At 32.7% G+C, this 13,811-nt stretch overlaps 1 long non-coding RNA gene across 1 annotated transcript; it reads right to left on the bottom strand.

The window, feature by feature from the left end:
* Positions 1–1,189: 1,189 nt before the first annotated feature.
* On the bottom strand, positions 1,190–2,158 carry LOC125863385 (uncharacterized). The gene is made up of 3 exons (XR_007446134.1): positions 2,055–2,158; positions 1,782–1,918; positions 1,190–1,286 (listed from the first exon to the last, which is right to left on the bottom strand). It is a non-coding gene; the product is annotated as an uncharacterized LOC125863385 (long non-coding RNA).
* Positions 2,159–13,811: the final 11,653 nt, after the last annotated feature.

Raw genomic sequence — 13,811 nt, 5'->3', positions numbered from 1 at the left:
AGAATTAAATAGTTATAAGAAAATAATACCAGTTCATGAACAATATTTTACTGGAATTTTTTTAATTTACAGCAAGGAATTAAATAGCTATAAAGAATTTTAAAGAAATAAGCACAACCCACTGTGAAGAATTTGGTCAATCTAGTACAAGTCTCTTTACACCTCTTTCATACCATAAATTACATTGGCATAGGTCAAATAAATATGACACTAATACACAATCTCCCACTTTTGTAGATTACTCATGCTTGGGTGAGGTCAAGTTCTTGAACAACTCAAAAGTTGGTCGTCTAATTCTTTTTAGATAAATATAATTGAACAAGGTAAATTTTACAATTAACAACTAAATACTAGTACTCTAAATAGTGCAACTTTCTGTGCATAAATACCAAAAGGAAAGGAAAATAAAGAAAACAACATGAACCCTTCTTAAATTTCATGAAATAGTGCCCAGATTAAGTATCTAACATACAACTTGAACCCTTCTTAAATTTCATAAAATATTGTACCCTGATTAAGAACAAAACACATAAGTAGTGAAGATTAGTGTAATGAAGAAACTGCAATAATATGAAACTCATGCTAAAAGAAAATTCACTAATAGTTATTATCAATCAGTGATAAACCAAAATAACAACAACAAATAACAGAGCAAATATCAAAAAGGGACGTAAAGAACTCATTAAAAATCATTTTGCTGGACGAACTAATCTTATCTTATCAAAAGAATCCATCATATATTTTCACGAAAAACTCAAAGGACGTGTCTAAAGTTTTAGCAGTTATTGCCCTAAGAAATTACCCAACCAGTAGCACAAAAAATCTCTTATGTGCATATAACAAAGAGTCAAACCATTATATATATCTATGTAGAACTTCAACTTGAAAGTACACTATCCTCTACGATGGCCTTTATATCATCTAACGTAACCACATTTTGGTTAATTGGAGCCAAGGTCAAGGAGATGATAAATTGAAAGTATTCAGGATAAAAGGTATTATGTAAAACACAATTGAAATAAGAACGGAAATTGTTTTCATTAAAATTACCAAGCCTAGAGTATGTTTAGTCGTTATAAACAATACTTTAAGTACATCTCACCCCAATCCATCATGTATTACAGTAACAAGGACAAGGTAAAGTGCAAATATTATTTTACCTTGAGATGAAGGAAGAAGATCCAACATTTCCTCGTAGAAGGAGCCCATATGAATAAACTTACTATATTTATTTCCCCTATAATTGTAAGTATTAGCTTGCTAGACTATTTTAGTTCATCTTTTCCCTGCAAAATTGAAAGCACACTAAAATAGTTTCTCAAATCTATTATCAATAAATTTGGTTTTCAAGCCAAGGACATATATCATATTAAGCTTGACATTTGAGTAGCTTTCAATTTGCATTATCGTCATCCCAATTTCTTTTTATCTATAACAAGTTATTAATAATTTAAAATTAATTGAGATTGTACTTCTAGTTCACCTTTATCATAATTCAGGTTATCAAAATGGAAGTAGAAATTTTCTCTCTTACACAATAATTCTGTAACATTCATTTAAAAGAGAGAACATTCATTCAGAATTACTTTTAATAATAAATATAAAATAAATAATCTAAACCCTAGTCGTCTGTATCTCTTGTCCCAATTTCAGTGCTTCACAATACTGAACAGTATGGATTATAATTCACACTCGTTAATTTTAGCAGAAATGAACAGTATGGATTATAAAATATGTATCACTAAAAGATATGTAATTTCAAAAAGAAACTTTCAGCTTACCAGGAAAAGAAGATATCTGAGAGATGAATATCAAAGCCGAAAATTCACAAAATAAGTTTGGCGAAGAAGCCATCCTTCTGTGCGGAGGGGTGGAGATCTGTCAATTCCTCAGAGATAAGGGCTTCAGATGACTACTCCTGTGTGAATTTCAAACTTGTCAGACAAATTGGAGAAAAACTATCTGAGAATACAAGTGTATAAACGTCAACATTTATAGATTTTCAAGGCCAAATTCATGTACCATCAAAAAGGATTTGAAATTTAAGTAACTACCTGATAGATTTGAGCTATTTGAGCTGCGCGAGAATTGGGAATTTTGAAGAGAGAGGACCGTTTTCTAAGAGAGATACAACTAGTGTTTTACTTCTCCTTTAATTGGGTTGTTCTTTCTCTGTACTTTTTTTTATATTAATTTAAAGTAAAATCATTCACATGTAGTGGCGATCATGTCGCCACAAAAATTCTTCTGAGGCGATTTCTCATAAGTTGCCGCTATTTTTTAGAGTTAAAAAAATTACTTTCACCCGGAATGAAAAACTCAACTATATTAGAGGCAACCTAAGAATAGTCGCCACTAAAGGTTTAATCATTTATAGAGACTTCAAAATGTCGCCACTAAATGTTACCAATTTGTAGCGAGTTTAAAAGTCGCCACAAAAGGCTCGTCTTTTGTATCAATTAACCAAGTCGCCACTAAATGTCGTCACAAAAAATTGAATTTCTTGTAGTGAAACCCTAAGCCCTAAACCCTAAACCCTAAACCCTAACCTAAAACCCTAAATCCAAATTCCAAAACCCTACGAAACCCTAAACACTAAACCTTACGCTACAAAAAAATGCTTGAATAGCGGGAGTTTAAAAACGTAGGTCAATTCCAACCCCCGAAATTATATTAAATAATGGTGGTTTTCTAAACTGACGCAATTATAAATATTTAGTAGCGGTTCAAAACCTTCATAGATCCTAAAAAAATCGCGCGCAACAGCATTCCTGCTTTTCTTTTGGTTTCCCTAAATTTTTCTAGTAAATATTTGGGATAAGGGTCTGAAAAATACCTCAATTTTGGTCGAATTTGTTGTTGCGATACTAAACATTCAGGAGGACCTACTAACTCCCTAGACTATTTAATACCGTATTTTAAACATATATATTTGCCCACGTGGACATAAAAAATAATGTAAAATTATAAATAGTAATGTGTCCACGTGGGCACATATATACCTTTAAAATACACTATTAAATAGTTTAGGGGGTAAAAAATACGGTATTAAATAGTCTATAGAGGCAATAGGTCCTCATGAAAGTTTAATATCGCAACAACAAATTTGACCAAAGTTGAGGTATTTTTCAGACCCTTATCCCTAAATATTTTTAACATCTCAGAAACCTATCTCACTTTGCAGTTCACAAGTTTTCACGCTTGAATTTTTTTTTTTAATTTCTCCTTTGCAGTTCACAATGAAAGAGTTCTTGTTTGCAGCTTCTCCACACAATCTAGTACACAACTTTATGTTTATCTTTCAACAAAATAAATGCTATTTTTTGAGTTTGTTCGAATTTTGATATGAGAATATCAAATTTTTATATGGGTATCTCAAATTTTGATATTGATATCTCAAATTTTTGTATGGGTATCTCAAATTTTGGTATTGGTATCTCAAATTTTGATAGATTTATATTTAGTACTCGTTTGAATTCAGAGTTTTTGTAGATGGGTTTAAAATAGGTGAAGGAGGCCGTATGTTCTTGAGAAGGGTTCTCATTAGTGGAAGATGTTTGTTCCCTTATTTTCACAAATGGGTTTCCTATCTACTGATTAGATTTTCATTATTATTTTTTCTTGTAATTTTGCAGTACATTATTCTACTGATTGTTTTAGAGCTTAAGACCATTGTTTTGACTTATATATACTGAAACGACCCAAAAAATGCCCGAAAATGTGCTTCGGAAACACCTATAATTGTAATTTCCATATATCTCAAAATCCGTGCATGATTTCAGAAATTCGACTTCATATTCTTATTCAGGGGGTAAAATTGAGTGGGAAATGGGTCTAACCCGAATTTTAGAGCAACCGTATCAAAATTCGAAAATCGCAAAAAATGCGATTTTCAGGGTCAACTTTAAAGGGGCATATCTCTTAGCACACAAGGAACTGGAAGGGCCGCTACCTATTAAATTAAAGCCCTTCGAGTTATCTTTCCAATGCAATTGGTTTCACCTCATTTCGAGTTAGGATGAAGGAGTTATGACCATTTTCGTAAAACCTGTCGGAGCAGATTTGCAAATTCCAGTGAGCTACGTTACTGTAGCGGCTGGGACGTTTTTCTTTTATAAAAAAGAGGATTGTCCCATACTTAGTTATATTTCTTTCTAGCTTCAAAACACTCAAAAACACTCACTAATCCCTCTCCAAAATTCCACCAAGATCTTCAACCAAATTCAAACATCTCAAGTTCTAATTCCGGATTCAAGACTCAATCTCAAGCATCAATTCTCCATTCCAATCTTCATCAAGGATTCTCCAAAGTTGAGGTATGTGGGTTGATTGTGGAAACCTTCCTTTCCACAAGTCCAACCATTTATCCTCTATTTTACTTCAAGTTTATGGGTCCTTATGATCATTTATGAACTCTTGAATTATGGAATTACTACTACACATTCTATTATGGTCTATTTTTGCATATTATCATGAAATGGAATTATTATGTGATGTTTATGGTTTTCATGCTTCCATGATCAAATTATGAAGGTTGATATATATATGTATGTTGTTGGTGGGCTGATTTATATGTATTTCGGAATTGGTTGGACTTAATACTCTTGAAAGACATAATTTTATCTACATGAACAATAGCCCACCATGTGTTTGATAAAATGCCATTGATAGAATTCTTAGGGAATGGAATGTTCAATGTACATCCTATGAGTCGGATGATTATATAATTATTGAAATGATGATGAAAGGGATACATGTATATGATTTTCTCTATATAAGTGTTGTGAGTCGACCAAGCCTAGCTCGGGGGGTTGTAGGCCCGGGTAACCGTATCAAGGGGTTGGTACCTTGGTTGCCTAGTACGGGGGGTAGTAGGCCCGTATAACCACATCGAGGGGTTTGTACCTTGGTCCCTAGCTCGGGGGGTGGTAGGCCCGGGTAACCACATTGAGGGGTTTGTACCTCTTTCGCCTCTCCAAGGGGGTGGTAGGCCTTGGAAAATACTATATTGATGGTCACTCACCACACATGTACTACGTCCCACTAAATATGATTTTTATGTAAGCGTCATTATATATATCATTTCATTAATGTGCTATCTATCGGGTATGATTATGCATTTTTCCTATGATGTCCATCTATTGTAGCATTGCATTGCATCCCATATACTTAGTACATTCAAACGTACTAATGCATACTCTATGCCTACATGATGTCACCATGTAGGGACCGGAGCACCGCTTGACCATCCTCCTCCGCGTGGCTAATACGATTTCCTATCAAGGTTATTGGTGAGTCCTCCATTCCGGGGACGTTGCTCATGATCTTTTGCTATGTATAAGACTGTTTCTTTTTAGTTATGTTTTGACTATGAGGGTGAGCCCGGTAGTTTGTCTTGGCCCCCGCTAAGTACTCATGTTTAGAGGTGGTGTTGGACAAGTTGTGTTTTATGCTTGAGCTTGACTCATCTATGGTATTTATGTATCATTCCTTTTTTTTTCTTGCTCCCTTAGTCCCGATTTCCCCTTGATTATGCTTATCGCTTATGGTCATTTTAATTGCTTCCGCGACCAAGGATGTGTAATGATATGCTATGAGGCTTGTTTGGGGTTCCTTCGGGTTCCCCATTCGCCGGTCACGTCTAGGCCCTAGGCTTGGGTCGTGACATATACTTAGAGTTTTTATGAGTTGTAACTTTTACCTTATCTCCTTATGTTTTGATTATGGCTAATTGAAATTATGTAAGTTTATAGTCAATCAATTGAGCTAATAAGATTCATCTAGATGCAAGTGATATGATCTATTGAAAATGAATTTTCAGTTTTTTGATGTACTTTGATGCATAGGGTTGAAAATTTATCTTAGTTATTTTTATGGTTTGATTTTAGATAGAATGATAACATTGTAGAATTAAATGTTCATTATATTTAGTCATTTTTGTGTTGGTTGTTTGTAGAATACTATACCTAGATGTACTTTTTATTTCAAAATCTATTTTGAAGGCTCTACCATATGATATGTTGATAATTTATGGGAGGAACGTCTTAGTGTTGATCCTACTTTGAAGTTTGAACCAACTCGAGTGGTTATTGTGTTTGTTTGCTGTCAAAAAAAAGGAATTATGATAAATTTTGTTGGTACATAGCCACCGCACAATGTGATTTTGTTGTGTTTTAGTTTCCAATTAGGTAGTTAAAGTTATGAGATTCATATTTATTGTATATTTTATAAGCTATAAGTTCCTAATTCTTTTGGTTATTTTAATAATTTTTTGAATGGAACTTTTGCCGTATTATAGGTTTATTTTGAATATGATTTTATACATTTATAAGACAATGTCTCATCATTAACAAGGAGGATTTGGCATCAAGTGTGAGTTTTGTTATGAATTCTTTGATTGTGTGTTCTCTGTTAATTAACTTTTATTCTCATCAAGTGATGCTAATGGACACTCATTTTCTTACTCATGAAATCTTTTAGGTGATATTCTTGCACGTTATTCTAATTTTTCAATGGATAAGTCTTGGATTGGAATGCCAATAAACACATCGGAGTATTTGCTTGGTCTGAATCAATTTCTAAATTTCGCATTTAACAATGGAGCTGTAAGTGATAAAATTAAATGTCCGTGTCCTAAATGTGGTCTTGCAAAGTGGCAAACTAGAAATGTAGTGTTTGACCATTTGACCAACAAGCCGTTGCCGCAGAATTATGTCACTTGGGTTATGCATGGAGAAATGAATGTGTTGTCTAATTCGAGAAACATAGAGACCACTCAAGCTACACCACCCATTGAAAATCCAATAGAATTATCGGTTAATGAAGAATTCAGGGGCTTAAGGCATGAGTGTGTTGATGTAGGTCCATCACCAATAGTGGAAGAAGAAGAAACATTACATGATACGCCTTCTTTAAATAAGAAAGATTTATTTGAGTTGCTTAAAGATGGAAGTCAAGAACTGTATGAAGGTTCCAAGTACTCAAAGTTGGAATTTTTGTTAAAGCTTTATCACATTAAGTGTTTGTCTGGATTAAGTGATAAGGGAATGACTATGATCCTAGATCTACTTAGGGATGCATTTAAATTTGAAAAGATCCCTAATTCTTTTTATGAGGCCAAGAAAACCATCAATAAGTTGAGTCTTGATTATATCAAAATAGATGCTTGTCCAAATGATTGCATGTTGTATTGGTAAGATGATGTTAACGCCTAGACATGTAAGTACTGTCACACTTCTAGATGGAAGCCCCAGAAGAAGAGCATTACAAATCATACACCTACCACAAGTAAGAATAAAAAGAAAAAGCAAAAGAAGAAGCTTGCAAAATTTTTGTGATACTTTCCCTTAAAATCAAGATTGCAAAGATTGTTCATGTATCAGTGCATATTCAATAACCATTATCTGTTTCTCTCATAACTTTAACTTATCTTTGTTTTTATTACAGATTTAGAAAACAATGTCAAAAAGCTCAAAGTAAAAAAAAAACAGATGTACTTAATTTATCAAGTGATGAACTTATAGTGGTTAATTTTGATTGCCTGAATAAATCATTTGGAAAGGCTCGCAGCCTTCTTTCAGGCTTTTGTGGAATTTTAGCATATGATTGCTCTTTATTTCTAATAAACTTTGAGAAATGATCGAGTGTGCCTATGTCATACTTAATCGCGTCTTCGATCAAATTATAAATGTATAAACTTACAACTAGACTCTTACTCTATTTTACTTTTTGGTGAGAAAGATTATTGGTAATTTGATTATTATATTTTCAAGCAATAGATAAGCTAGCTAATATATTTTTTCTTGAAGCCCAAGTTTTCCTTTAAGACAACATAGTCAAATGCGCGGCAACATATTTATAAATCTATTGGAAGTTCATCGAAGACCCACTTAAAAGTAAAGTTGAGACTATTGATAATGTGCCAGATGGAATTCCACAAGATCAATGAATTTCTTTTGTTGATTACCAATATAAAGATTCAAAAAGGTACTTATGCTACTGTTTTTACTAGTCTTTATTTTCATGAAACTATTTGATTTTTTAATTACGTTTTGTATATTTTTTATAAGGAAATGCATAGAAAAAAATACTAAAAATCAGAAAAAACAAACAATTCCACACACATGTGGCTCCAAAGTGAATGCTACAAGAAGGGTAGAAATGGTGATTAGTAAATTAACTTATTATGTATTCATTTTTGAGTATTAAATTATTCTTATTTGGATTTTTTATTTGTAGATGGCTGAAAAAGGACAAAGTCCTGGACGAGCACAAATATATATTGCTACTCATAAAAATAAAGATTGAGTATATGTTAATGAAGCTACAACAGAAATATATGTAAGTTTCTTCATGAATTCTAATTGTATTATGATGGCATGAGAAACGTTTTATGTTTTTTTCTATCTATGAGTGTGAATCTATTGTTACTGCAAGAGTAGATGTCTTCTTTATCCAAAAAAAAAAAAAGAGATGATATTTGAAAGACAGAATATCTTGCTTAGCTTGTATTTTTTTATTACCTGATATTTGTTATCTAGAAAGCTTGTGTTTCTTTTGTTATCCAAAAAGCTTGTGGTCCCGTACCTCTACCTTCTCATGTTCTTTTTTGTACATGGAATGTATAGACATATACATATAAGTAGTTTTTATCTTTCTATCTTTACTACGGTGATTCCAATGTTACTGATTGTTTACTTGGGGCATTGATTTTTTATGTATAGGAAAAAATTGAGCTAACTTTGAGCCAAGGTACCATGGATGAGTCTCAAATTTCGCCAAATGATGTTGTTGGTAAGGTTTTAGGAAAAGAGCACTCTGGAAGGGTTAGATGTTTGGGATTAGGAGTCGTCCCCAGTAATGTTTTTAAACAAGTAAGACCGCATTTTGGTGGTGCGAGTGCTTCAAGTAATGAAGGCTCATGTTTGTCCCAATGCCAAGAGAACTACAATCAAATGATAAATTCTCATAATCAAATGATAAATGTTTTTAAGGCGTATATGATAATGAAAAATGGGATGATACCAGAACGATTTACGGGGTTCTTTGCTTCTCCTTTGGCAAAATCTTCTACAACAACTGTCAGTAAGGTTCTTACATTTCTATTTTCATTTGATTTGTATATTACTTCTCCTTTCTTTATTGCAGTTTTAGTTGACATATATTAACTGATGATATGTATAGTTTGAAACATAATATTTGCCAATGATTTCACATTTTTTGATATCACTTAATTAAATTTATACTTTATTTTTTTATGCAGCCAAGTGATGCTTCTAGTGAACCAATTCCACCTATGCACACAAGAAGATCAGGTGATGGTGATAGTAATCCTAGGCATGAAAACCGTTGATTATATTGTAGTTTTCTTAGCTAATTAATTTGATGACAAGATTGTGTGATTGGAGGAGATGTTAAAATGTTGGATTGGATATTTTGTGCTTAGATTTAGTGTTGATTCTGATGAAGATATTTTATGTTGACAATATCATTTTAGCAACTAATGATAATGCAATATTTTTGTGACTTAATGATAAGTCGTTAAAGAATATATATTTCTTGATCTTGAGATATTTTTTTGATCTGATTATGATTTATAACTTAATTAGTGATTCTATAAATAATATGTGAATAAAAGTATATTGAATGAATTGTGGAACATATGTGATTGCCCAGATCATTCAATATAAGCAACTTACAAAAAATGTGGAGGTTTTAAACCCCCGCTATTTGTACCTAAAACCCTAAACCTAAAAATACGCTAGTCCTTAACCCTAAACCCTAAATCCTACACCTAAAACACTAAGATACCCTAAACCTTACGAAACCCTAAAAAGATACTCTAAAACCCCTATAAAACCCTAAGCTTGAAACCCTAAATCTTAAAAATCCATAAGTCCTAAACCTAAAAAACACAAAAAAAAACCATAAACCCTAAGAAACACTTAACCCTTAAAACCCAAAAAAACACAAAAACCCCTAAACCTAAAAAGCTCTAAGCTCTAATCCCTATAAAGCCCTAAATCGTATATGCTACACCCTAAAAAATACAAAGAAAAAAGAAGCCCTAAACCCTAAACCTATAAAACTCTAAAAAACCCAAAGCCCGAAACCCTTAAAACTTAGATAAAACCCTGAACCTAAAAAAATCCTACGCCCTAAACCCTAAATCCTATCCTAAAACCCTAAATCATACACCTAAAACCCTAAGAAACTCTATACATTACGAAATGCTAAATACTATAAACCCTAAAATAAACCCTAAAACAATTTAAAACCCCTACAAAACCATAAGCTCTAAACCCTAAATCTTAAAAATCCATAAACCCGAAACCTAAAAAACACAAAAAAAAGCTTAAACCCTAAAAAACTTGTAGAAACACTTAACCCTCAAAAACCTCAAAAACCCCTAAACCTAAAAAACTCTAAGGTCTTAACCCTATAAAACCCTAATTTGTATATGCTAAACCCTATAAAACCCTAAATCGTATATGGTAAACCATAAAAAACACAAAAAAACCAAAGCCCTAAACCCTAAACCTATTAAAAAAACCTAAACCGTAAACCCTAACCTAAAACCCTAAATCCAAAACCTAAAACCCTAAGAAACCCTAAACCCTTAATCTTAAGAAACCCTAAATCCTATAAACAAAAAAAAACCCTAAAACCCTACAAAACCCTATGATCTAAACCCTAAACCTAAAAATCTGTAATCCCTAAACCCAAAAACACACAAAAAAAAACCCTAAGAAATATTTAACCCTTAAAAAACCGAAAACCCCTAATCCTAAAAAACTCTAAGCTCTAAACCCTATAAAGCCCTATATCTTATATGTTAAACCCTAAAAAACACAAAAAAAATCCTAAGCCCTAAACCCTAAACCTATAAAACCCTAAAAATACCTTGACCTAAAAAACTGAAAGCCCTAAACCCTAATAACCTAGATAAGTCCCTTAACCTAAAACACTAAACCTAAAGAAACCCTAAGCCTTAAATCCTAATCCCTAACCTAAAACCATAAATCCTAAACCTAAAAACCTAAGAAACCCTAAATCCTATAACCTTAAAATAAAACCAAAAAAGCCCTACAAACCCCTAAGATCTAAACCATAAATCCTAAAAATCTGTAAATTGTAAACCTAAAAAACACAAAGAATCCCTAAGCCCTAAACCCAAAACCCTAAAAAACACTAAGAAAATCTTAACCCTTAAAAACCCTAAAAACGCAAGAACCCCTAATCATGAAAATGTTTAAGCTCTAAACCCTTTAAAAAGCTAAATTGTATATGATAAACCCTACACAACACAACAAAAAACTCCAAGCCCTAAACCTATAAAACCCTAACAAACCTTAACCTAAAAAACACAAATCCCTAAACCCTAAAAACCAAGATAAACCCCTTAACCTAAAAAAATCTAAGTCCTTAACCCTAAACCCTAACCTAAAACCCTAAGAAACCTTAAAATTTAAGAAGTCCTAAATCCTATAAACCCTAAAATAAATACTAAAACCCATACAAAACCCTAAGCTCTATACCCTAAATCCTAAAAATCCTTATACCCTAAACCTAAAAACCCAAAAACACCCTAAGCCCAAAATCCTAAACGCTAAAAAACCCAAAAACGCGTAAACCTAATAAACTCTAAGAACTAAACCCTATAAAGCCCTAAATCTTATATGCTAAACCCTAAAAAAGACAAAAAAAAATGTGAATCCCTAAACCATAAACCTATAAAACCCTAAAAACCTTAACCTAAAACACCCAAAGCCCTAAACCCTAAAAACCTAAATAAAACCCTTAACCTAAAAAAACCCTAAGCCCTAAACCCTAAACCCTATCCTAAACCCTATATCCTAAACCTAAAACCCTAAGAAACCTTAACACCTAAACATTAAAAACCCTAAATCCTATAAACCCTAGAATAAACCCTAAAACCATTTAAAACCCCTACAAAATCTTAAGCCCTAAACCATAAATCCTAAAAATCCGTAAACCCTAAACCATAAAATCACACAAAAACACTAAGCCCCAAACCCTAAACCCTAAAAAATCCTGCGAAACCTTAACCCTTAAAACCACAAAAACCCCTAAATCTTCAAAAAAACTCTAAGCTCTTAACCCTATAAAGTGCTAAATCGTATATGCTAAACCCTAAAAATACACAAAAAAAAAACCTAATCCTTAAAACCTAAACATTTTAAACTTTAAAGACCTTAACCCAAAACCCCAAAGCCCTAAACCCTAAAAACCTAGCTAAAACCCTTAACCTAGAACCCTAAAGCTATGAAAAAACCTAAGCCCTAAATCTGAAACCAAAAACCCAAAGAAACTCTGAACCCCAAACCTTAAGAAACCCCAAATCCTATAAACCCTAAAATAAACCATAAAAACCATTTAAAACCCTACAAAACTGTAAACTCTAAACCCTAAATCGTAAAAATCCGTAATCCCTAAACCTAAAAGCACAAAAAATCCATAAGCCCTAAACCCTAAAATACTCTAAAAAACACTTAACCCTTAAAACCCCTAAAAACCCCAAAAACCACTAAACATAAAAAGCTCTAAGCTCTAAGCTCTAAACCCTATAAAGCCCTAAACCGTATATGCTAAACCCTAAAAAACACAAAAAAACACTAAGGCCTAAACCCTAAACCCTTAACCTATAAAACACTAAAAAACCTTAACGTAAACCCTAAAACCTACATAAAACCCTTAACCTAAAAAACCTAAGCCCTTAACACTAACCTAAAAACCTAAACCTAAAACCCCATGAAACACTATACCCTACACAATAAGAAACCCTAAATCCTATAAACCCTAAAAGCCTTTTAAAACCCCTACAAAACCCTACACTCTAAACCCTAAATCCTAAAAATTCATAAACCCTAAACCTAATATCACAAAAAATCCCTAAGCCCTAAACCCTAAAATACCCTAAGAAACACTTAACCCTTAAAATCCCTAAGAACCCCAAAAACCACTAAATATAAAAAAAAAACTCTAGGCTCTAAACCCTACAAAGCCCTAAGTCGTATATGCTAAAATATTAAAATAAACCCTAAGCCTTAAACCCTTAACCTATAAAACCCTAAAAAACACAAAGCCCTAAACCCTAAAAACCTAGACAAAATCCTTAACCCATCACCCAAAACCTGAAAAAACCGTTAGCCCTAAACCCTAAGCCCTAACCTAAAACTCTACATCCTAAACCTAAAATCCTAAGAAATGCTAAACCCTAAACCTTAAGAAATCCTAAATCCTATAAACCCTATAATAAATCCTAAAACCCATTTAAAACCCCTACAAACCCCTAAGCTCTAAACTCTAAATCCTAAAAATACATAAACACTAAACCTAAAAACATTAAAAAAAAAAAAAAAAAAAACCTAAGTTCTAAACCCTAAAATACCCTAAGAAACACTTAACCTTTAAAAACCCCAAAAACCACTAAACCTAAAAACTCTAAACTCGAAACCCTATAAAGCCCTAAATAGTATATGCTAAACCCCAAAAACACAAAAAAAAAACCCAAAGCCCTAAGACCTAAACCTATAAAACACTAAAAATCCTTCACGTAAAAAACCAAAGCCCTAAACCCTAAAAACCTAGATAAAACCATTAACCTACAGCCCTAAACATAAAAAAAGCCTAAGCCCTACATCATAAACCCAAAATCCTAAACATAAAATCCTAAGAAACCTTAAGAAACCCTAAATCCTATAAACCCTAAAATAAACCCTAAAAACCATTCAAAACCCCTACAAAACCATAAGATCTAAACCATAAATCCTAAAAATTTGTAGACCCTA

Source organism: Solanum stenotomum, chromosome 4 (assembly GCF_019186545.1).
Source record: "Solanum stenotomum isolate F172 chromosome 4, ASM1918654v1, whole genome shotgun sequence".
NCBI lineage: Eukaryota > Viridiplantae > Streptophyta > Magnoliopsida > Solanales > Solanaceae > Solanum > Solanum stenotomum.
This window is presented reverse-complemented; position numbering and strand designations above follow the sequence as displayed.